At 47.3% G+C, this 25,192-nt stretch overlaps 1 long non-coding RNA gene across 1 annotated transcript in view; it reads right to left on the minus strand.

Moving 5' to 3' along the window:
* LOC138563705 (uncharacterized) overlaps nucleotides 1-25,192 on the minus strand; it is a 276,749-nt gene that overhangs the window by 150,348 nt on the left and 101,209 nt on the right. The window contains exon 2 of the long non-coding RNA XR_011299686.1: nucleotides 3,913-4,007. This is a non-coding gene — a long non-coding RNA (uncharacterized lncRNA). The remainder of the gene's footprint in view (nucleotides 1-3,912; nucleotides 4,008-25,192) is intronic.

Here is a 25,192-nt window from a genome sequence, read left to right on the forward strand (position 1 = left end):
TCAAGTTCAAGACCCTCTGTATTGTCCACAAGGCCATCTGAGGCCTCAATACCTCCAACTCTCTTTTCGCAAATACCTTCCTAATCGTGCTCTTCGCTCAGCCACCTCCAGCTCCCTCAGGGACAGCGCTTCTCCAAGCAACAAGCTGCTGGTAGATCTCTTTCATCGGCTGGTGATTCCCTCTGGAACAGCCTCCCTGTCCCTCTGAAACTTGAGGAGAACCATCTCCGGGTCTGGAAGCACATCAAGACCTTCCTCTTTGCTTCTTCCTTCTCTCTTCCTCTCCCCTGCTGATTTCCTGTCTGATCCTGCACTGGTCACCTGGCTGCCCTCTGATTTCGGGCCCAGATCCCTGCCCGCCCAGTTGAACACCCGCACTGCCTCACAGTAACCCTTACACTTGGGTCTGTATTTGTAACGCTACAGTCCTCCTACCTGCACTTTGGACACCTGCTGGCTGCACTTACCCTTGCACCTACCACCTGCTGGCCGCCCTTCTTGTTATTGTGGTGCCCCCATGTACAGCACTGCCCCCTCCCCTTTCCCCTGGCACTTTTCCCCTACCCCTTACCTGCACTTGCACAATCTCAATGTCACTTGGCCTAGTAATATCATCGTCTCTGTCCTCCCTCTGTTTCCCCTTCCATGCCTCGTCGCGCGTTGAAACCCTTGTGTTTAGGCACGTTACAAATGCCGTATCATATCATATCATACACAAAGGGCTAAGCTGAAGATGAACCGAAACTAGCAGCAGGGAAGCAGAACGGTCTCACGACCCAGACAATGGCCTGCAACATAGTGATACAGCAAGAAGCTCAGCGTCGCAGGATGAGAACGAGCTCTCTCATAGTCCATGGTGGTCACACACAGTAACAATGCAGACACATAGTTGCTCTTATTACCTTCAACGGGTACACTTTGAGCTGAGAACCAACTTGTGTCCCGGGCTTGAGGGCAGCAGCTTTATTCAATCACAGCTCAGGACCCTAGGGGTGGATAGCCATGGGCACAGACCAATCATCAGGTCCGCATGCTGCAACATTGTCGAAGTAGCACTTTTTCAGGGATAGTCCAGGCCTGACACCTGACATGGGAGAGCCAGTCCACTAACCAATACAGGGACTGTAATAGGGGAACTACCACTCAATGCCCAATCCACTTGCTCGATAGGGTTGCTGGAGAAGGGCCAGGTCATGATGTCAGTGTGACGTGGATTTTCCTAAAAACTGCTCTGCGAGCCAGAGAACTTTGTGATGTGCCAGGAGCTTTATCCTCGTACTGATCCCTGTTGGTTTTTGGGCTGTAATAAACCGCAGTTTGAACTTGCTGTCTGTCTGGACCTGTGTTCCTTTTGGGAAGGGAAGGAGTTAGGCCTTCCATGAGTTCTAGGGTCACGAACTCCTAGCACCCCTCGACTTGCCTAAGAGTTCTAACCTAACAAGTTGGTAGCAGAGGATAGTTCGAGGCACCATGCCAGCATTGAGCTGCCTCCTTCGCTGCTGACCCTGAAAGGCTGTGGGCCCTTGCGTGCATTGCGAGTCCATCGGAAAGCACAAACTGGATAAAGGCCGTCGGGAGCCGGTTGGAAATCATCCCGCCCGCAATCGGTGAGGTGTCCGAGGCAGACCAGAAGAGGAAGGTGAACGCTTTGACGGGGAGTAAGCAGCCAAGCAGTGTCAGCGAGCATGGAACGTAAGTATTGGTCCAGACAAATAGCAGCCATGCGATGTGAGGGAGGGTGTTGAGCATCTTGGGAGGTGGTAGGTACTGTTAGTAGTGTTTTAGTAGTGTTAGCTAGTAGGGACATGAGCGGAGGTAGAAGTCCCTTTTCTATGTTTAGGGCATATTCAATCTGCAAGGTAGCAAGGGGTCCAGGGAGTAACCTGGGCTTGTGTCTTAGAGGAGCGGATAACAGAAGTATGTAAATAAAGTATTCCTTTGAATTAGGCATTTTAGTCGGGTCATAGATGACGATATCCCCGTGAGGGTTAGCTGGAGCTATCCTAGATTGCGGAAGGTGAATTGGCTGGTTAAGTCTCCTGAAGAGATACATTTCACACGTTAGGCGACGCAACGGGTGCAGTTCGATCACACGAAAATAGAAGGATGCACTGCCCTCGAGAGGCAGGAAGACAGCTCTGCGGTTTTGTGTGGGATTGGGAGCAACGGGTTATTGTTCTGTGTATGTGGAAATTGTTTACCTACCTGTTCGGGATTTAGCTTGGTGATGTCACCCTTAGGTTTGTACATAGGACAGAGAGTTTTGACAGTGAGAAGCTAGTATTGTGGACATGGGATTGGCAGAAAGGTGAACCAGTGCCGGTGTGCGGAAGGCGCATTCTCAGGATTGTGGTGGTGTGCCTGAAGAGAGGCAGCGATTGGAAGGAGGGGTGGGGCGCGGAACACACTGTGTAAGGTGCAGGGCCAACAAAGCTCTGAAACCACATAACCATTGCATTGTGATCTTTATCCCCTGAACAGTGGACTGTCGAAAACCTTGACTTGAGATAAGGTAAACGAACAATGTATATCCAATGTACATGGGACTGGGGGAGTAACTCCCCTTCAGCACTTGTGTAAGACCTTGCCACACTACAAAGACAAGATCGTAAAATACAGTGTGCAGTGGTCCAAGAAAACTGAAGGGAAAATAACGGGGCCATGGCTGCCCGGCGGCAGTTTCTCCAGGGACATGCAGCAATCACTACTGACACACCTACAGGACACCTATAAGGGGAAGAAATTGGCCAAGTGCATGGCAATATTCGAGCTGTGGAGCATGTTCCAGGAGGGAGGGGGGCCAGGGGAGACAAATTGTCATGATCACCAGGGTTACGCCCACAAACAAGGAGACCAGCACTCATAACAGACCTCAGATACACTTTTCAAATAGGGCTAAGAAGATGAAGGCGAGGGCACACTGGACTTCACTCAGGGCTTTAAGTGGGCCGGGGCCTGCCGGGGCTGGGCCCTGGCATGCTCCGAAATTTCGATTTGAGGCGGGGCCCTGCCGGGGCCCACTAATCTCCCCTGGCAGACCCGGCCACTACACGAAAAGGCATTTTTTTCTACAGCCTGAAGCTCTCGCTCGGGAGCGAGAGCTTCAGGCTTCAGAAAAAAATGCCTTTTAGCCATAATGGTGGTGCCGCACCTGCAAGGCATCCCTTTAATCAAGTGATGCACCTGGGCCGGCGCCACCATTATGGAGAAAACGTGAGGTCGCCGGAAGCAGAGGCCTTGCTTTCTTAATACTGAAGCTCCCGCAGATTCGCGGGAGTTTCAGTCTTTAGGAAAAAGGCCTCTGCTTCCAGTGGCCTCACCCTTTCAGCCTTAATGGTGACGCTGCCCCCTCCCCCCAAGCTGGCGAGGGGCAGAATCACTATTAAGGCTGAATAGGCGAGGCGCTGCCCCCTGCCAGGCAAGCCTATACAAAATAAATGCAGATCAGCACCCTCTCCCCCATTCGGGAGAGGGTGTTAATATCTACAAAAGGCTGCCTGGCAGGGGTGCCAGTAGCCCACTGAGCCGGGCTCGTCAAGGGGGCGTGGCCTAACGGGCCATGAAGACCCCCGTTGTTAGGCCACGCCCCCTCGATGAGCCCCGGCTCGATTTGTAGTGCCACTTAATGCACTGACTTCACTGTGGCATAATTGGCGCTCCCATTGCTTTGCCAGCATGCCAGTACAAGCAGAGCCTCCACCAAGATGGTCCCCATGTAAGACTTCCTGAGTTCAACCAACAGGGCTGACATTTGGGTCTTTAACACACATTTGGGGAAGCTGGCTAGTTTGCGTGGGTGGGCCTCCTATTTAAGTCACACCCACGCGTGCAACCTCGCTTCGCGTTGAACTGACTAATGCAGCGCAACGCTTATCGTCAGCTCTTGACTCCGTTGAAAATCCCAGCACTTACTTGTCGCGTGTTCCTCTAGCAGCAGTCCCTCGCCCCAGCTGATATGAAAGCGGAGAAGACACATTTCCATTCCCGTTCCAACTCTGACTGCGAATCTGCAAGGAAAGAAGAAACAACAAGGTAAGTTGGTTCCCCCGACCTCAAGCAGGGAAAAAATAAACATTCAAGCCAACACATTTACACCCGCGGCGCACACGCTTGCAAAGGGAAGGGTTACAAAGTTGCTAGTAGCACACCGTGCCGCAGAGGGACAAAGACTACTTTACAGCATGGATGTGTCTCACTAACATCACACGACACCCACAAGGCGCAAAAGGCATTTCAACAACCCTGAATCCAGTCCTGAACATCGCAAAAGACACTTCAACAGCCCTGAATGTGCTCATTAACATCGAGCAACAGCGTTAAGATATATAAAGTCTTCCTGACAGCGGTCTTGAATGCGCTCAACAGTCGCGCACATCAGCAGAACCCTTCTCAAAGGATTTAACACCTTCTGTTACATCGCTTACACGCGTGAAAGCCTCAGAGGCAGTTAATGAGCACCAGAGTCACGTTATACGAACTGCCAATCCATGCTCTTCAGGGTGAAATTAGGAGCAGCTCTTGTGAGCAGGTAAAGCAGCTAAAAGAAGGAGAAAACAGCCATAAGCAGCAGCTGGACTGGGCATTGCATCTTTCCCCAGTGAAGTAACCATAAAAGGAATTCAAAGGTGAGAGGAGTTACCAGGGGGATGAGGGTTAGAGGTACATGGTGGTCACCAACACCACTGAATTTAATGTTCTTGCCCTAGGTGAGAATACCTGCAATAGGTCAAGGTCCTGAGGTATCAGTTGGTTCAATCCAGCACTACATCGTTCAGCGGAGGGCCCCAGCCCTGGTGCTCCCGCGGAGTCCAAAGGTAAGCGTTACACACATATGGATGATGAACCAGCAGGAGGCGAAGGTAGGGGGGTCTGACCCTTCTGCACCTCCCCCTACCCCTCCCAACGTAGTGTCCGATGACACAGATGATGACCAAGCGATATACCCCATAAGGGAACTAAGGGCAGCAGAGAGGTACTCAAACCCAACATATAAGCCACCACCATATACTAAAGAAGAGAAACCGTGCGGGACAGGACAGCCCGCTAGCACAGGAGCAGACAAGGAGGGACTGCAGCACGCAAAGGCAGAGTTCGAGGGCATAGGCACGGAGGAATGGATAACCGCACAGATACTCTTAAAACTTAAAGGGAAGAAAACAGGGGAAGCAGAAGGAGCCACAAGAGCAATAGAGGGCTTGGAGAAGGAACAGGGAAGACTTGACTGGGACACACAAATGGAGGAGGAGGAGCAACAGGAAATGGATAAGAAGGTATGGTTAGAACGCGAGTACAGAGAATGGAGAAGAGAAGAGAAACTGGAAGGGGAAGAAAGGGAGCGAAGAAGGGAGGAGGAGAAGGAACGTATGGAAAAGGAGCGGGCAGAAAGGATAGAAATGAACTCAAGGAGAAAAAGAGGGAAGAGAGAGAGAGGAGGGAGAGACAGGAGAGGGAGGCAGAGCTGGCGAAGAAGATAAAGGAGATAATAGAACAAGAAAAACGAAAGTTTGCAGACAGGGAACAGAGGAAGTTGCAGTTGGAAAGGTTGGCAAGGGAACAAGCACTGAAGGAGGAGGATGAACGAGCAGTAAGGGCAATCAGTGAGCAGGTTGCACTGGAACGGGAAAGCAAAAGACGGGAGGGAGAGAGACGAGTAGAACCAGACGGCATGGGTATACATGGGGGAAACTTGATGGGGAATGGCGCAGCACGCCTAGGACTATGGAAGGGAGAGAGCAAGTATAATTTGATGGACATCAATCTTGAGTTAGAACCTACCGCCAACTCAGCATCAAGGAAATAGAGTTTTTTTTCAACGACTTCTGTAGTAACATGGATGCAGGGTCCGACAATGATTACAGACATAGCGGTGACAAGAGGGGAGAGCACAGCAAACTCTATCTCACAAGGACAGGTGAAGGAACATCATGGGAGTGCAGGTGTCGCGGACAAAGGGAGGGAGGGACTGATCTAGAAGAACGAACACAGCAAGTGACCGGCAGGTGCACCACACAGAACCAGGGTTGGACTGGCCCTTTCGGTCTTTCGGCCCAGGGCCGAACGATTTTGGGGGTCCCTGGGGCCGGTTTTCCGGCAGGCACCTCTGGGCCGTTTTTTTTTCTTCAATTATGTGATTTTTTTATTGTGTTGTGCGCACCACGCTGTGCGGAGCAGCAGCAGGCGCAGCTCGCGTTGCGAGTACTGTGTGACTCACGGGGGCCGCGGCCGCCTGCGGCCGGTAATTCAGAGTGGAGGGGGGGGCTGGGCCACCTCTGGGCTGGTCTGCAGCAGGGCAGGGCAGAGGGAGCCGGGAGGGAGGCGCCGCGTGCCGGCGCACGACACTGTCTGCAGACTGCGGTCTGCACACAATCTTCATGCAAGGTAACACTAGATGTTACCTTGCTTTGATGATTGCATCTGCATCATGCATGCATCATAATTTGCATGCATCATAATTTGCAGATGCAGATGCATGTGCATAAATAATTCATCACTGACGTGGGGCCACGTGGCCCACCGAGCCGCCACTGCAGGGGGCCGGTGCCTTGTGTGCTCGGCTGGCTCGTGCTCTGCTCGGCCCGGCGCCGCGGCGGCCAGAATGTTACTTTGATCTGGGAGGGAGGCAGGCTGAAGCAATTGACACTAAAGCAATTGTAACACCTGCCTCCCTCCGAGTCCTGACCCTGGGGGGGCTGTGAGGGGGTGCAGGCAGCCTGCATGCAGCCGGGCCGAGGGCCTGAGGCTGAGCTGAGGCTGCGGCACTTCAGTGACATTTATCACACTAGTCTACTAGACTAGTTGTTTTACTGTTTGCAACTGCTGACTTAAGTTGTGCCTGGGGGCTGGGGCCCAGGGCCGCCGGGCCTTCGCCGGAACAACAACACAATGAAAATTCGTCTGGGTGGGCAGGGCTGCCCCAGCCCCTGCCCGCTCAGTGCCGCCAAAGGGCTTTAATTGCCTGCCCATGGGCCTCTGACCCACCTGATTTATTTGGGCATGCACGCCAACTCACTCGAGCAGAGAGAGTGAGACTACTGAGACGAGAGAGGCAGAGAGCCACCACCACCAGGCAGGCACCAGCTGAGCTCTGCCTCTGAGCCCCAGAAGCACACCGCCACCACTCACCACTGTGGACCTCAGACAACTTGGAGGCCGCTGCCCCGCCGCTGCCAGCCCAGTGCCCAGCCACAGAGCAGAGCAGAGGACCACCGCAGAGGAGGACCACCAGGTAGCAGGCGAGTGAGGTTTTTTTACATTCCGGATAATTTTAATGGGATTTTCGAGATGGAGCAGAGGGGCCATAGTGTAACCACTAACCGCCCCACCTCCTGTCAACATGTTCACTCCATTAGCAAAAAAAAGTTCACGTGTTTTATATAAAACACGATCCTTCCAGAGTGATTCATTAAAGCAAACAATGACACACTTGCAATATACACTGGAGATGCTGCCGGTGACAGCCATGTGTGTTATTGGAAGACATGCAAGGGGCTCCAGCATCAGAAGCCCTCTTCACTCGGTGACTCTCGGGGGGTGGGTTTATTTCAACAACTGGTTTGAGGCAGATAAACAGTCAAGGGCAGTGAAGACAGTAAAGCAGGCTAGATTCTGCGCTGCCTTGCCGCAGATGTGTTCATATACACACGGATTGCCTTACAGAAATCGTGCCCTGTCTCTGCCAACGCGTTATACTGCACAAGGAAAGTAGTGAATTCATTGATCCTCTACCAGTGACTTAAAACAGGAAGAATGCCTGGCTACTTCTCAGAGGTCTGCCAATACCAGAGCCTGTATTTCCCACTCTGATGTGATGTTTAAACATCTTTTTTTTCTTTTTTTCTGATGGGCCAAATAAAAATAAAAATAAATCGTAAAACATAAGTCTTTCAGAAATCCATTAGGCTTGTGAAGTTTTCTTCACCACATGTGACCAGGCATCATCCCTGGCTCGGCTCTACAGGCATAACGTGAGCATGGTGTGGCAGCAAGGACGAGGGGGGTGACATTATAGACCGAAGATTATTTATTTATTTATTATATAGGGAAGGATTTTGAAAAGCGCATCATATATCGTTTACCTCGCCTATCCATAGAGTGCAATGTAAAATTGTACCAGTGTTTACATAAATGCCGCTCATTATAAATTAAAATCAAGGAAATTACTGCCGCGCATTTGGACATTTTCTCATTTAGGATCATCACTGCGGGCCTGATTTACAAGGCGATTTTTCAATGGGAAGGCACAATTGCAGAAAAGCTTCTGTAAATCAGGCCGCGCGTGTTATATGCAGGACTATACTGTACGGACACACACTTCAAGAAAGTCGGAGCATTCGCATCGGCCAGGAAATGTAATTTATGCCATGGTTTATGGTTTCATTTAATTGCCTATAACATGTGGCGATATTTTATATGCACAACTTTCCCAATTATTACTAATTGAAATTCAATAAATGCCTGCATTATGAAGTTGTAAAAACAAGTCAATAGCGATGGGGCAGATCTTGGTTCAGACAAAAGGCGACACATGAGTTGTGGAACGTGGATTGTGTGGCGAAGATGGCGCTGACATGTTGGACCACCACAGCTATGTGAAGCATGCGGCCCTTTCACACCCTGCCTTATGGCCTGGGCGCCTTCTGCATAAGCACACAAAGGGCAGGCCCCTGTCACTTTCCTCTGAAAGGGCCTTACCGTTTCCTTTCTTATACTATCATAATGTCTGGAAGTCCCTCTGCGAGGCAATTTAGTTTGCATTTTGTGTTTGATAGCGAGGCTTGTCCTTCTTCTTTTTCCAGCGATGGGATTTCTCCCACACTTACTGTGCTGCTCTTCATAATTTGCTCCCACGCTGCGTGCTGGTTGGACGTCAATAAGACTTTCTGTCAGTGATCTCAAAATTGAACTCCGGTGCTTTATTCGGCAAACGGTCCCAGCAGATGTGTGGCACACGTTATTAACGCCACTATCGGAGAGCCGAAAATGTCATTAGTTTGGGGGAAAGGGATGTGTCTCATCAATAGACCTGCTGTGGGTGGACTCTTTTGTGTCAACCTGACCCATATCAAAAACATCTGCTCACCCAGTGTCCGTGCAGGAAATTGCCAGCGCCGCGGCCCACATGTAGGTTTGATGCAGGCGAAGAAGTTTGAGCCCCTGCGGTGGATAGCGCCTGCTTTCCAACACGGTGACAGAAGCTGTGGGGCTTTATATAATGCCGGCCTCCTCCGTGCATGTGAACAGCAGCTCAGTCGTGTGTTTACTGGATGAGGTATAAAAAGGCATGGAAGCCAGGGCCATCTGAATTCCTGCACCTTCTATTTCCCCTGGTCAGCACACAATAATCCCCCCGAGCGTACCACAAACGCAGACGGCTTACGTGGCTCTTGGCACTCATTGATTGCTGATGTGATATGTTAGGTTGGTTATTTATAACCCGCTTAAAGGATAGTTCCGGGACTTTTTTTTTATTGTCCCTACGGTTCGGCCATGTGTTTTTAAGCATAACTCGGTAGATCGTAGAAAACTTTCCTATGGACCTTACCCGACTTTTCGTCCATTATCGCACTCGAAATCAGCCGCCATTTTCTGATAATCCTATCATTTCCCCCCATCGACCTGGCTCACCTGCTTTTGCGGCACTAAATCAAATCCCCCGCCCCTGAAACAGACTTTATCAAAACATTCATATTCCCCGCCTCTATCCGTGACGTGACTGTGCTGCGTAGGCAAACGCGCCCAGGCGTCTTCTACGCGACTCCACACAGAACCCGGAAATCAACACAGATTAGCTCACAACACAGCGCGCCACAATTCGGAATATGAAACTGTACTTTTAAATCAAACCGCAAGATTGTAAATTTGGTAAAGTACATTTATTTGACATCAAATGTTTTGAGAATATTCAGCGATTTTCATTTTTATTTGCTCACGTTCCAAAAAGTTCGTTTTGAGGCACGCGATGTTCCTTTGCTGTACACAGGGTCTTAGATCATCTCACAATACAGCGCCACAATTCGGAATATGAAACTGTGGTTTAAAAGCAAACGGCAAGATTGTACATTTGGCAAAGTACACTTATTGGACATCAAATGTTTAGAGAATATTCAGCGATTTGCATTTTTCTTTGCTCTCGATCCAAAATAGTTCATCTTGAGGCAAGCGATGTTCGTGTGCAGTACACAGGGTGTTGGTTTACGATAAAATAAGCTCTTCGGTCGCACTGATAATCGCATGGCTGTTCCAACAACGAGGCACTAGGCCACCACAGCGGTCTGTATGTTGCATCTAGCCGTTAGTACCGCGTAAGGGCATACTTGTACTTGGCGATCGTCCCATAAAATGGTCAGGGTGGTAACGTTGATCACGCGGAGAAGCAGCTGGCGGTTGAAAAATCCATCCGCCGGTGTCTGGTACTCGTGACACATACAATAATGGATGATGTACCTGTTTGAAAAACATAAAAAATTAAATTAGTCTCACCATCAGATCTTTATTAAAATTATTCATTTTATATATTAGGTCGGGAAATTATTTCATAGCTAGGACAGTGCAACTGGGTATTATACGTCAAGGGGGGGCTGTAGGATACTGAGACAGTCCCCCAGTGCAGGGGTTGACAGGGAGGCAGTGCAGGTGGAGAGTGGTAGGGCCCAGGACCGAGGTCGCAGACAGTGGACCAGTTGTAGCAGGGGAGAGGGAGAGAGAAAGCAGAAGCAAAGAGGAAGGTTTTGAGGTGCTTCCGTAAAAGGAAATGGTTCTCCTCAAGATAGTGCGCGGTACAAAACAATATGCCACATAGAACGAACAAGTACAACTTAACCCGTCTTTAAAGCTACTGTATAGTAATTAAATTGCGGTATAAACTCATCTAAAGAGTTACTTACATTATATTTGCATTTTCCATTGTGTCTGTGCGTAGGGCAGCCCCGAAATACCACTCCTTCTATGCCGACGTTATTTCTTCTAATGAACGAACATTAAATGGCTATCGTTTCTGAAATTTTATTCATTATCGTTTCTTACGTTATTGCACCACACCCCCAAAAAGAAGTCTTTCGGGATGGTCCCGGCATGTCAAGGTCAAATAACAATAGAACCTTATACTGAGTCGTGGGCCATTCCGGCACCCGAGCAAAAAATCAAAGCAGCTGACCTTCACATTGAACGAGCACACATTCCTAGTTAGCTACATTCAGTGTAAGGCCATCTCACAGGACTTGAAATTTACACTCCATCTTTGCATTTTGTCTGTGTGATTTGCAGCCCCAGAGAACCATAAATACGGAGACATTCTATATTTTTTGAAAAATGATTTATATTACTGTTTGGTTTAATTTAATGCGCAAATGAACAAGGTTGGATAGACACATTGCATGTACACTGAGCAATCACTTTTATTTACACAATACATAGCTACACATATTCAATGGGCCTGCGACATGAGGAGACTCGAGGAACAGACAATCAAATGACAATCATTTAAACCGTGATGTGTATTTCTCAATGAGCTCTGCTTTAGGTGGACATGGAACAGAGGCAATGTTGGGTGGCAATGCAGTTGTCCCCTGCACAGGTTCGTTCACAACTCCATGTATGTGCCTATCTAGGACATCAACAATAAGTCTTTCAATAAACTCATATTGCATATCCTCAAACACTGGTTTGATCACCCATTGTTTACTTCTTTTAGTGAAGGCCTTATTGTAGCGAAGCGTCCCTAAAGTTCCGGTCGTCCTACTTTGTTGACGGCCAACATTATGGTTATGTGCCAAGACCGCTAGAAGAGTCCGATTTATCATGCCCTCCATGCCAAAATGATATTGTTTTGGCCTGTACTTTAGGCACATATTGTGGAACACCTCCAAATCTCCTGTGTGGCAGAATTCCGTGAGTCCCCTCAAATCTCTTGTTATAGTTTTATCAAATACTATCTTTTCAATGGCTTTGTGAGTGGGTGATGAAGGAATCAACCACTTCTTCTTCCGTGCCTCCTCTGTGGACAAATGGCCATGTTCACAATTGTGGAAATGTTGGTTTGTGGTCCAGCGGTGAACGTTGCAACAGTGTAGCATTACTGACCGCCATTTTTCCAGTAGAATTTCCAACGACCCTCCACGTGTTTTTGAGCTCCACCAAAGATGGTTGCTGATTGACTTGGACCACTGTGAAATACCTTGCATATCTTTTTTTTTTTACCTGCAGCCGACATTTTTTTATTGATTGTTTTTGCAAGATGCCAAACGTCAAATTGGTGATTTATATTTTTGCACTCTTCTCTCATTGTCTTGGCAATTGAAACGTGTCTGTCCGTGGCTATCAGGTCGATCACCATTCCCCGCGATTGTAGTTCTTGCAATGATGCTACAAAGCCAACTTTCTCCATGGCCACTGAGGATGTGCTTTGTGACACCTGCACGACCACCGAACTCACAATTTTCTTACTTTCCATGTCCTGAAAGTGGTAGGTGCAGTACTTGGCTGAAAATCCTGGGCTGTCGCACTGTCCATCACCGGCTAGCCTGAATCGTTTGCCCGCGAATGTACTATCAATAGACATTTTTTCCATTCTCCAAGCTTCGCTAATGGCTGGAAATAGATAATCGGTTTGGTATTTGTAGAACTGAGTTTTCGCAATGAAATGGATTCCCACAAACTGAAAGAAAGACTCTAACTTTTTAAAACTTGAACCACTAAAAAGTGAAGCCTCTGCACAAAGTGATTGCCTGCTGGCAGTTGCCCCAGCATGGGTTGTGCAGACCATGAGAAAGGATGATATTTTGTACAGGTGGCATGTATTTTAAGGTTAGTGCCTCGAATTGCACGAGTCACATTAATCAATGACTCCCCACATACTTCCCCACCAACCGAATGCCCACATTTCATCCGAATAATAATAACAATCAAACAACTATCGAATACAATGAATTTGGCCTCTTTCCTTATACTGTCACTCTGCATCCCAGCTGGTTCGGCCGGTAACGTTGAGGACATGTCACTCACATGAAAGGTAGAATCTCTGATATCGTCTTCCGCTATGTTCAGTGATATTGATGGTGTTTCATTGTCGTCCACTTCATTCTCTTCCATTGCAACATCTGTTCCTTCTCCGGCGATGGGTGAATAAAACAATTTCTTCAACTTTCTCGCGGTCTTAGTTTTTGCGGGTGTGGATTCTGTGAATTGATCTCCGACTGCATCCGAACTACCAGGAGGACATTCACTATCGATGGCTGGATGTGGTATAGCTCTGTTGTCAATCACTTCATATTCTTCCCATTGGCACGATGCATCTCCAGTCTCAAGTCCCTGCCAAAAGGTTTGACAAGCAACATCTCTCGTTCGCTTCACTGTCTGTGTAGATCTAGTTCGTACACTCACTCGCAACCAGAGGACAGATTGGAAAAGGGATGTTCAGTTTAAACACAACTTACAGTATTGAACTATTAACAGTGAAAAACAACATAATATAGTGACCAGGACACTAACCTTCTTTTGCTTTCTTTTCTTTGAAACTTTCTTGCCTCGAACTTCAACATCGGGACGCTGTTGCTCCGACTCGTGTGTGCATGTCTCCACTTCCTCTTGCGCTGCAACGACTATATTTTCATGATAAGCACATCCATCACGCACTGACGCTCCATCGACTCCCTGAAACATAGAACTTTCATTAGTATGTATAATAATATTGAAAACACAAAATGTACTTGGGGACCAATAACCACGTACATCTCAATAGCAAAACACGAATGAACGCTTTGTGTAGAAAATTCAAACGACAATTATTCACGTATTGTTGATCTAGTTAGATGGAACTGTCAAGATCCATACCTCGGGCTCCTCATAGACTTCCATTGATAATATTATTGAAGATGATGCTTCAGTAACTCCCTGAAACACAGTAATTGCATTAGTATGGTTTTCTATTTTGTTAAAAAGAACATACACTTTGTGCAGGCGTCAACGGCTCATCTAAATAGACCTGCACAAATGATCAGTTGTCTAAAATAAATAATGGATATCTAAATATGATTCGATTTGCTCGATCGTTGGAAGTGTCACCACCCAGAAATCTGCATCAACTACTAGGGGTGATGTTCTTGTAGAAGAAGCTCCGTCATCTCCCTGAAACATAGTACTTGCGTTAATAAAGAAGGAAGTATAGCGGATGTAATCACGTCATATGATTTCGCTTGATCGAACTGTCAGTATCCATACCTCGAAATGCATAAGAACGTCAAGGGACGATGTACCTGCGGTGCACACTTCTGCAAGCTGTTGTGCCGACCCGTAACTGCATGCTCCCCCTTCTTCTTGGACTAATGCTCCTTCGACTCCCTGAAACATAGGACTTTCATTAGTAATGAACACAATATTGAAAAAAGAAGACACATAGGAGGGCGACGACAGAAGGACATATCAATGGCTAAAAACGAAAGAAACATTGTGTGTAACAATCACGCTACAAGAATGCAAGATCTGATGATCTCCATCGATGGAACTGTCCGGAAACGTACCTCGAGCATCTGAGTGACATCAACGGTTGTCATCAATGCGTTGGACTCCTCAGCATCTCCCTGAAAGACAGTACTTGCATTATTTTGGATAACAATAATTATAACTGAAAACAAAGACTAGAGGACGAGTACAAGGGTGTACCATTAGCTAAAATAATTACACGATAAATTAAAACTATTGATTTACCTGCCTAAAACAAGTCAGTGGCAGAATAGCCAAGTAAGATTACCCGATAGGCGCTTGAAGTGGCTGATGACTGCAATAACGACACGGATGGAGAATCTTCCGCCTCCATATTGAGTGGATACATAAATGGGGAAATTATTGTTAGCTAATGCTACACACTACCGCAAGGCCGAGAGATAAATACGTAAACTTGACTCACCAGTGGAGGGAAGCGGACGAATAGAGTGGGAATAGCGGTTGAGAGCAATTTTCGCCTTGCTCGCGGTGTGTTCTTCTTTATTAGCAATGATGTGGAGTACATGTCTGAGCTAAAGTGCCTGCTGCAGATGCGGTATCGATCACCCCTCTTGTCCGCAAAGACTTCTAGGACTCTACTTTCAAGCTCAGACGGTGGATATCCGCAATATCGGACCCATTCTCTTATCTGATCTATTGTCTTAGGGAAAACATGCATTATAGTACCTTCAGATTTATTATGGGTCTTCGAAGGGCAACCGCCAATGGAACAGGCAGGTATTGTGGAAAGTTCTGAAAAGTAAAGATCAACAATTCTCTATGAATACCAATGTGTTAAAAAATTAAATGACACATAAAAGGTTCAATGCAAGGTTCGTTTTGGTTCTTGGAACTATACACGTTATTCACATGCAGATAAGTATTTGAATAACTTTAAAAAAATAGAAAAATAATTTGACTAAACTCAGAACATGTGACTAGTTCCTTGGAGGTTCTGTCTTGAAAGAAAAGAAATTGGACTCAAAATGATTATGGTACATGGCCTTACCTTGACGAACAAACAGTTAGATGCAGGGATCAGAGTAGTTTCTTGTCGTAGAACAGGGAGGAGTTCACAGGTTGCAAACTGACGAGTTTCCTTGAAGTGGTCATGGAAGTTCACAGAGACGAAGAGCAGATAACCAGCACCTTCACGGGTTGACTAGCAAAGCGCAAAGAAGTTCTCATTAGAAATATGAAGTGGGTTATAAAGAATTCGAAACAGGGGTGTGTTTGTGAATGAATGACGTGTATATGTCGTGGCATTATGCGGTTTGGAGGGGGCCGTCCAGCGTGAGGGGGGAGGCTTGGCAGGAGACACGGGGTCTGGAGGTAGACATGGGAACAACAACCCATGCTCTATAGACCACTTTGAAGTGTACATGGTCTTTGGCACCTCTTGGCCTTTATCGCTCCCTGACAGCTCCACTTGGCAGCACAAGTACCCCGGTGCGAACTGCCTTTGATAGGGCGGGGGGGTGGATTGGGGCGGTGGTCGTGCAGACAAGACACAGGAAGACTCGTGAATGGAGACACACTTATGTGGATTGCAGGGGGGCGTCCAACGTGAGGGGGGATGCTTGGCAGGAGACACGGGGTCTGCAGGTAGACATGGGAACAACAACCCATGCTCTATAGACCACTTTGAAGTGTACATGGTCTTTGGCACCTCTTGGCCTTTATCGCTCCCTGACAGCTCCACTTGGCAGCACAAGTACCCCGGTGCAAACTGCCTTTGATAGGGCGGGGGGGTGGATTTGGGTGGTGGTCGTGCAGACAAGACACAGGAAGACTCGTGAATGGAGACTCACTTATGTGGATTGCAGGGGGGCGTCCAGCGTGAGGGGGATGCTTGGCAGGAGACACGGGGTCTGCAGGTAGACATGGGAACAACAACCCATGCTCTATAGACCACTTTGAAGTGTACATGGTCTTTGGCACCTCTTGGCCTTTATTGCTCCCTGACAGCTCCACTTGGCAGCACAAGTACCCCGGTGCAAACTGCCTTTGATAGGGCGGGGGGGTGGATTTGGGCGGTGGTCGTGCAGACAAGACTCGTTTGCCGCAGGGCCTCACCAAGGAGAGGCCATCTAACTGCATGTAAGAGGCAGGCTGCAGGATCTAGTACATGGAAGGCAGGGGGGTGAGTTTATAAATACCTCACCCCCCCAGGAGAATATATGGGTGCAGTTCACCCTGGAGACCCTGGATGCCTAGGCAGTTAGTCAGCAGCAGGCTGGCCTGTGGTGGCAAGGCGGCACGGGCCAGAGGGGGTCATCTCTGTACCCGGTGCCCAAAAGGATGATTTATTATGATCAACCATATTGATTATTTACCTATAACCATGTTTTGTATCAATAAAATCCAACGGCCTTTTATTGCCAACGCTTGAACAAAGTGGTGTGGTAAGTATTTTTGGGGGAGGAGGCAAGGCCGGGAGGCTTGATGCCAACCCGCAAAATAACATATGTATGTCTGCTGCATATGGGTTCAACGGTTATGTGGATTGAATGTGGGCGGCCAGCGTGAGGGAGGATGCTGGCCGGAGACATGTGGTGTGACAAGACAAGGCACAGGAAGACTATTCAATGGAGACACACTAGATTCATTTAAAAAATCAAAACAACCATTGTTAAAATATATGTTGGGTTTTATTTTAGTTCTTAATTTCAATTGAACATAAATAATAAACATTACACATTGTAAAGTTCCGGTTGAAGCACATCCAGGGAAAATCCGCGGTATTGTCCACTGTCGCTGGGGAAATGTTGTCTAATGGCAAGTACCGCACAGGCAGGTATTACTCTCCGAACGCGGTGTCCGAGCCTCCCGTGAAGCCACCAAGTGAAGCAACGATAGGCCACCAGCCTGTACCACCTGTGAAAATGAAAGATGCAAACTGTATTAAAATGACAAAACTTTCTTATCACTGTCGATTCAGGTAAAAAATGTCATTCTGCTTTGAAAAAAATTCTATCTAGAAAATGCACAATATGGAACCAATTTACATGCATTCGAATGATATGTCGATGTAATTTTATATGTGGGAGACGACCATGACATAGTAGCGGCACCACTGACATCACAACCAGAGTATACTTACTCGTTACTCGGATTACGCGGATGAACAGTGCCGCGAAGTTCGTGCATAAGCACCCTCATCATCCTCAACACGGTCCGTGAGAGGCAGGCTTCCCTGAACTCTGGCAGCTCGGTGATTGATTGCGGACTTGGCTCGCCTTCCGAAATGTAGGCCAAGCACCCGGAATTTTCACGGCAGCAGCAGTTCTCCTCCTCAGTTGGCATTAGCTCGCACCGATTGCACGTGCACCAGGTGGAGACGCCGTCCATGCGACATGGTCCAGGCTCTTCATCCGTTGACTGGTCCTCCCAACTGCCGTCCGAATCCCCATCGTTTTCGCGTGCTTGCCTTTCCAGTAGTTCTTGCTCAGTGTACTCGGGCTCGTACATATACGGCATTATTGTAGCCATTGTGTGGTAAAGAAAGTAAAATAATTTACAGAGATGGTACAGGTGTTCACAAGGCCTAGAAGCGGCGAAGGTAGCTGACCAGAGCACAGAAACGAGTCACAGAATACTCAAAGTAACACAGAGAGAATAATAGAATCGAAAATCTGCTGCTGTGTGTTGTGAAACGGTGTGTTTATACTTATTGAGGAAAGAGGCGTCCTGCCATTTCCATGGCGACACTTCATTAGCTGAGGCGCAGCGATTGTTGACATGAAACGTGCTTTGGCGTTGGGAAATGGGCGGTACGCGTCTGCTGATGTCAGGCTCAGGGGCGGGGGATTTGATTTAGTGCCGCAAAAGGAGGTGAGCCAGGTCGATGGGGGGAAATGATAGGATTATCAGAAAATGGCGGCTGATTTCGAGTGCGTTAATGGACGAAAAGTCGGGTAAGGTCCATAGGAAAGTTTTCTACGATCTACCGAGTTATGCTTAAAAACACATGGCCGAACCGTAGGGACAATAAAAAAAAAGTCCCGGAACTATCCTTTAATACCGAGCGGTTTCTAAGTGCGGCCCGGGGACGAACCTGTGTTGCTCTGTCTGTTGCTTCCAAGGCAAGCATGTTGCCAACTTGCCCCTGAGCTATCCTCCCGCGATGTGGGGGGGGGATTATTGTAAGTGTACATAAGGAGGTATCCAGAGTGAGTAATTGAGTAATGTCTTTGGACCAAAATAGATGTGATTGTCCCCGAAATATACATCTAATTTTTCACATATGTGCATGATTGTCTTGAAAGTATCATTGTCATTGATCCTAAGTAGTCAATCATATGTCAGCTTTTGAACTTTCTATCTGATATATGCATGGATTGTGGGGTTAATAAGGCCCGTTGCACTTGTTGGATGTGTGATGCTCATAGGGTACCTTTGTGGGTCGGGGCACTTTTACAAGCGATAATGAAAGTGCCTGAGCTGCAGTAAATGATTACTTTCCTATGGGTCTGTCAGAAAAATAGGAATTGTTCTATAGGCTTTTTAGATGCCTTTGGTTTTATGCATTTTTATCATTCTCTTCTGGATTTTGTGACCATGTTTTAGTGAAAGAGAGGCGATGTTACACGCCTATTAATTTCTAAACGGTTCTGTTGGTTTTAAAACTGCAAGGTTGATTGGTGCAGCTGCCGGTTAACAAGGCTGGGATGCGGCCACTTGAGAGGCAAAGAACTGCATTGACCAACCTGTCCTATCACGTTAATGGTATTTGTAAAGCACCTAGCGCCAGTTGCTCTTGTGTATGCTTGTCTGGGAAAACGTGATTGCATATTTCGGTCCTGGCATCCTCTGCCCTGGATGAAGCAGTGGCAGTCAGGTGACTATAGATTATTATGTCAACACATAGGCATATGTTATGCATGCTGAGCCAGAATGCGTCATGTGGCGCTCCGAGAATGACAGCATGACAGCAAAATTGAAACTGGAAACTGGGTGGGATTGGCTAGAAAGTATTGCTGCACGCATAAACACTGAGTATATGGGGGGAGGGTAATGGGCGCAATTGCCCCAGTTCTACTTCAACAACTGAGGAAGGAGTGTCCTTTTGCCCATTTGTGGAGATTCTGCAAATATTTGTATGGCGTGACCAAAAAAAGAAAACAAAAAAAACTCCTGTTGCGTGGCGTGCTGTTCTACATCCATGTGCATTACAGAGGTTCTGACTCCTCGCCTGCTGGGCTCAGGCTTGGTGAAGTGTTAGCAAACCCTGCAACTGAATCAACAATGACTACCTGAGCCTTGATTTAGAGAGGACGGTCAGGGAGGGGAGCGGATAAACTAAGGACAGGCGAACAACCCAAAGTTGTATGGCCTTGGGTGTGGGAAAATTATGTCATCCTAAAGCAGAATGATGTAAAGACAGCTCAGCAGGTTAAGCGAATATTGCTGTGATGTTATATGTTTAGTTCCGACTGTGAATCCCATGGCTGTTTTCCAATTCCTGCTGCAAAATGTTCTGTACAATTTGTTGGTTCTACCTGGGGATGGGTTCGACCCCCCCTCGCTTTCCTTTGGGTGGGATTTTTGTGTGGCGGGTTTAGCTGCTTCAATACTCAGGCCACACGAAGAAGAGACCTGTGTGGTCCTGAAATTTAGCATCCCTGGAAATAAGCTCAGGGGGCAGGGCTGCCTACAACGAAAATGGTAGCTAGTCCCGCCAATCCCCACATTATCACAGCCTGCCCCTGGATCTTTCCCAGTCCCCCCCTAGCAACACCTCTGCCCAATAGTTCAAACTAAAAATGGTGCCGGGGTTGGTGTTCTTGTTGTATGTAAACAGGTACATGCTTCCAGATCCCCAAACGCTGCACCTAGGGCGATGAAGGGAGTTACTAACTTACTGGGGGCTACTGGAGACCAAGTCCTGGCACCTCTACTGTGTACAATGCATAAGAGAGAGAGGCGTATGGGCTATTTCAGACAGAAACTTAAACCAAAGCTGCCAGAGAAGGGAGAAATCCTTCGATCCTGCGCTGGAAGGGGATGGGAAGGGTAAGGTTTCATATTGTTTTCTGAACCTCCCATATGGTCAGTTCCATACTACCAGTCTCCCTATTACAAGGCACCTGACACAGGCGTTCCGCGTGCCTACCTTTAGCATTATGCTATTAGTATTTATATGAAATATACTGTGTTTATTGGGCTTTCATCATCTTAACTTTGTTTCTTGTTGCAGGCAGGTCGCTGTTCAAGTATCCACTCTAGTCAAGCCTTAGCAGAGGTACCAACAGCCAGCCAGGCGAGCTCATCCCTGTGGGTAAGTAACCACTTGTGACTGTATATCTTTAATGCAGTGTAATGTAAGGTGGTCCTGTTTGGCACACTCAAACCACTTGGGCAACCTTCATTATGCACACCTTTTGTCTCCCCCCCCCCAGGAGCACAGCCTCCCTAGGCTCCAGTGCAGCCTATAATCAGCAGTGACCAGGCAGGACTCCTATCCTATTCCTTTGCACCCATATTAGAGTTAGAGAATCAGTCGCTCTCCTCTTTCAATCTGGTCAATTTTTGTTATTGTGAATTTGCAAATCCCAGACCTAATGTGCCCTAGGGCAAAAGGAAAACCTGGATTATACATCTCACAAACACGGGTGGAGGGTAGGATGATTACACGAAGGTGTGCATTTGTGTGCACGCAGCAGGAATTCACTTGCTGTAAGTATGTATTGCTGCATGCATCATTGCTGTTTTTCATAAGTTAATTACAATGCAGTTTTCCTTTTTGGCTACTATTTTTTTCAGAGACGTCAGACCATAATACAACGTCCAGGCCACTGCTGGCCAGGATAAATAAAATTAATGCATCCAGTTCATTTACCATGCCATGGGACTGGGTTACTGTTAGGCACAGCTGGATATTGTTCTCTCGTTTGGGGAGGGAGGTTATGGTGGGGCTGGGGAACAGTCAAATCTGAAAATGCTGACATTGATCTAATATAAAGCACTTGTCTCCTCTTAATGAAATGCTATTTTGGATGTTGGCAGCCAGGTTACTTAGACCTACTGTGATAAAGGCAGGAATTTGATGCCCATTTAAGGTAATTTTATTTTTTAGGAGAGAAATGGATTAAAAAAATAGAAAGGGAGGAGCAGAAAAACTAAGAGAAAAGAAGAAAAAGCAGGAAATCCGGCAAAACAAAAAATTGAAGATCTGTTTACAGGTCAGACTATCAAAATGTCATATGGTATTGCTGGGAGAAAAGTGGAGGAGGGTGACCAGGCATCATCTTCAGGTACAAGTGTTAAACCTGGTTCTTCACTGGAGCCATCAAGAGCTCAAGATGTGAGAACAGAGGAAGTGACAGAAGCCGGCGTCTCTGCAGTTATTGGTGACATCTCAACAGAGGCAGAATGTCAGCAATCATTGAAGGTGCCCCCCGAGAGGAAGTGTTGGAAACCAGTGTGCCAGAAATAATTCAGGATGTCCGTCTTGAAGGTGTGGCAGCCAGTGGTGGTACCAGCCTGTCAAAAACAATTGAAGATTCCCCCAAGGAGGAAGTGTTGGAAACACGTCTGACAGAAATAATTGAGGATGTCCGTATTGAGGGTGTGGCAGCCAGTGGTGGTACCAGTCTGTCACGAATAATTGAAGATTCCCCCAAGGAGGAAGTGTTGGAAACAAATATGACAGAAATAATTGAGGAAAACATCACCCCCCCAGAGGAAGTGGCATGTTCTGGTAATTCAGAAGAATCGTTATCTGCTTTACCACATACCGAAGACTCAGGGAACTGGGGTGTGCAGCACAGAGCACGGAAAGATGATCCACAGGTGGCAGACTATTTGTTTTGACGTCTAAAACCAGATCAACTTTCCCATTTCTTTCAGCACCATCCAATTCAACCTCCCAAACATAGACGCATTAAAGCAGAGTTAGCATTTTGGAGAAAAGATGGGAGTAAACGGCATTGGTTAAGTTACTCTGAAATACAAAATGCCGTTTTTGCACAGTTTGTTTAGCCTTTACTAAACGTGGAGAGAGAGGTCTTTTCATCAATGGGATAAACAATTGGAGGCGTATTTACCAGCGCATTGCAGAACACGAGGCAGGCCAAGGTCATCGGAGGTGCACAGATTCATATATGATGACCTTTTCAGGGGTCGACATAGGCGGTCTACTCTTTCACCAACAGAAATTAGCTCGAAGTGAGAAAATCAGAAAAAGGAGAGAAGTATTGGAGCGCGTCATTGAAGTTGTAAAAGTCATTGGGAAAAGGGGGCTCAGTTTTCATGGGAAATCAGAGTCCATGTTTGAGCTGGATAACGAAGACCTGGATCATGGCAACTTTCTTGAAATGCTTCGGCTCCTAAGTAAATTTGACAGACCTCTAAATGAACATATTGAGGCCATTCAAACCAAGTCCAGAAAGAAAACCGGGCAAGGACGGGGTGCTTCTGTGACCTTCATGTCAAGGACTACAGTTGGGTATGTGATTGAAGCCATTTCTAAACTGATGAAATTGGTAATCAGTCAAGAAATAAAGGAAGCAGGACTATTTTCCATTCAGATAGACTCAACCCAAGATGTGAGTGTTCCCGATCAGTGCTCTATAATTATTAGATATGTTACAGACACTGTACATGAACGCCTGCTAGCAGTAACTGTTAGCTTCTGTAAACTCTGGTAACTACCTAATTACCTTTAGAACAACATTCAATCTCAAAAGTATAACTAACCTGATCTGACAGCGACTTCCCATGAAGGATGCAAATGCTGAAATGAAAGTCCCCCCAGAAAGCTCTACTCTCCCCTTACCGGAAATGACAATATGCCAGTGTGGGACGGAGCAAAACCCCCAGGGAAACCCTCTGGGGAAGAAAACCCTGGACGATGTCGCTCACAGATAGTCTGGAAGAGGTCTTGAGGTAAGTAGAGGTCTTCGGTGTAACAGACAGCTCGTATTGGAGATGGAGTCTCTATAGGTGGAGACAAGACAGGCAAGAATTCAATAGTGAAGAAAAGGCTGGAAAAATTCAGGAGGAGTAGTAGGCTGGCACTTACGGGAGGAAGTTGCCGAATATACTGAAGACTATAAGGTGATCAGGAACACCGGTTTCCAATATTGAGGTCCAGAAGAACTAATGTCAGCCCACCCTTAGAGAAAAAGAGATTATCTTTCTGCCAAAGCAAATAGGGAAAGGTAATGCGGAGAATGGGTGTTTGGAAGGATGCTAACTTACTTTGGATGGGAATGTCGAGAGTGCGGGCAGTCTGAATGGATGTTGAGAGCGGATGACTTGCCGGGGAAAAACGAGGCTCAGTAGGAAACCAAGACGAGAGGAGAGTCTAAATAGAAAGGAGAGTAAATAGGCAGAGGTCAAGGGGAGCAAGAATTCACATAAATCAGCGAAGGACGACCTAGCAGCGAAACATATGGAGTGCCGAAATCAGCAGTAGCGACGCAGAGGGTAGCCGTACTTCCTTCACTAAATGGGATCACGTGAGCAGCCATCTGCGTCTCTAGGGAGCGTGCAGAGTCTATACCGTTGTCTGTAGTTACGGTACGGACATCCGCGGCCATCTTGGACAGGTTGGATCGTATTACTCCGCACACACGTCGGCGCTGCCAAAGGGACCAGTGCCGTAACGGCGTGACAGTATGCTCCCTCCTCAAAGGGGGTGAACACGGCTTTCCTGGATGGAGCCGAAAAAATCGCCGTATAAGTCTAAGGGCATGAACCCCCGAAGCAGGTTCCCATGTTCTCTCAGCAGGGGAGTAGCCTTCCCAGTCTACCAGAAATTGAAGGCGACCCCTATAATAACGGGAGTCACAGATACTGGCCACCTCATATTCTGGGCCGGTGTTTGTCATAATCGGGGGAGGATGTGCCTTGTTAGAACGTAGAAAACCGTCATTTACAGAGATCTTGATCTGAGAGATATGAAAGACTGGATGTATACGAAACCATTTAGGGGTAATGCCAGACGAACAGCGGAAGTTCCTACTAATTCTCTCAACCTTGAAAGGGCCAAAGAATTTTGGAGATAGTTTAGATGGAGTTAAATGTCTTGGGAGGAACCGTGAGGATAGCCAGACCGAATCCCCCACCTTTAATTCTGGCATCACACGGCGATGACGATCAGCAAACAGTTTGGCTCGTTCTTGTGCCGCTTGGAGAGACAAATGTCCGATGTCCATTCTGTATGTTTGATATCAGATCATCGAAACCTGGGCAACTGGTAGAGGATGAGGGAACCGCAGGAACAAAAGAAGGGTGATATCCATATGAGCAGTGGAAGGGGCTAGTCTTCAATGCAGAGTGGATGGAGTTGTAAGCGAATTCCGCTAATGGAAGTAGATCGACCCAATTGTCCTGAGCCGCTGAGACAAAACACTGCAAGTAACACTCTAGAGTTTGGTTGAGGCGTTCAGTCTGTCCGTTGGTCTGGGGGTGGTATCCTGAGCTAAGAGTTCTCTTGATTCCCAGTGAGTGACAGACTTCTTTCCAAAAGCGAGAGGTATATTGAGGGCCTCGATCTGATACTATAGTGTCTGGTAAGCCATGTCGGGAGAATACCTCTTTGATAAACAGCTTGGCCATGAGAGATGCTCCTGGGATCTTTATTAACGGGGTGAAATGTGCCCGTTTGGAAAAATAGTCAATAGTGACCACAATGGTAGTGTATTTAGAGGAAGATGGAAGATCCACAATAAAATCTGTGGAAATCACTTGCCAGGGTTTATCCGGGATA

The sequence above is a fragment of the Ambystoma mexicanum genome, chromosome 1p (genome assembly GCF_040938575.1).
Source record: "Ambystoma mexicanum isolate Mex_15411 chromosome 1p, UKY_AmexF1_1, whole genome shotgun sequence".
Lineage (NCBI taxonomy): Eukaryota > Metazoa > Chordata > Amphibia > Caudata > Ambystomatidae > Ambystoma > Ambystoma mexicanum.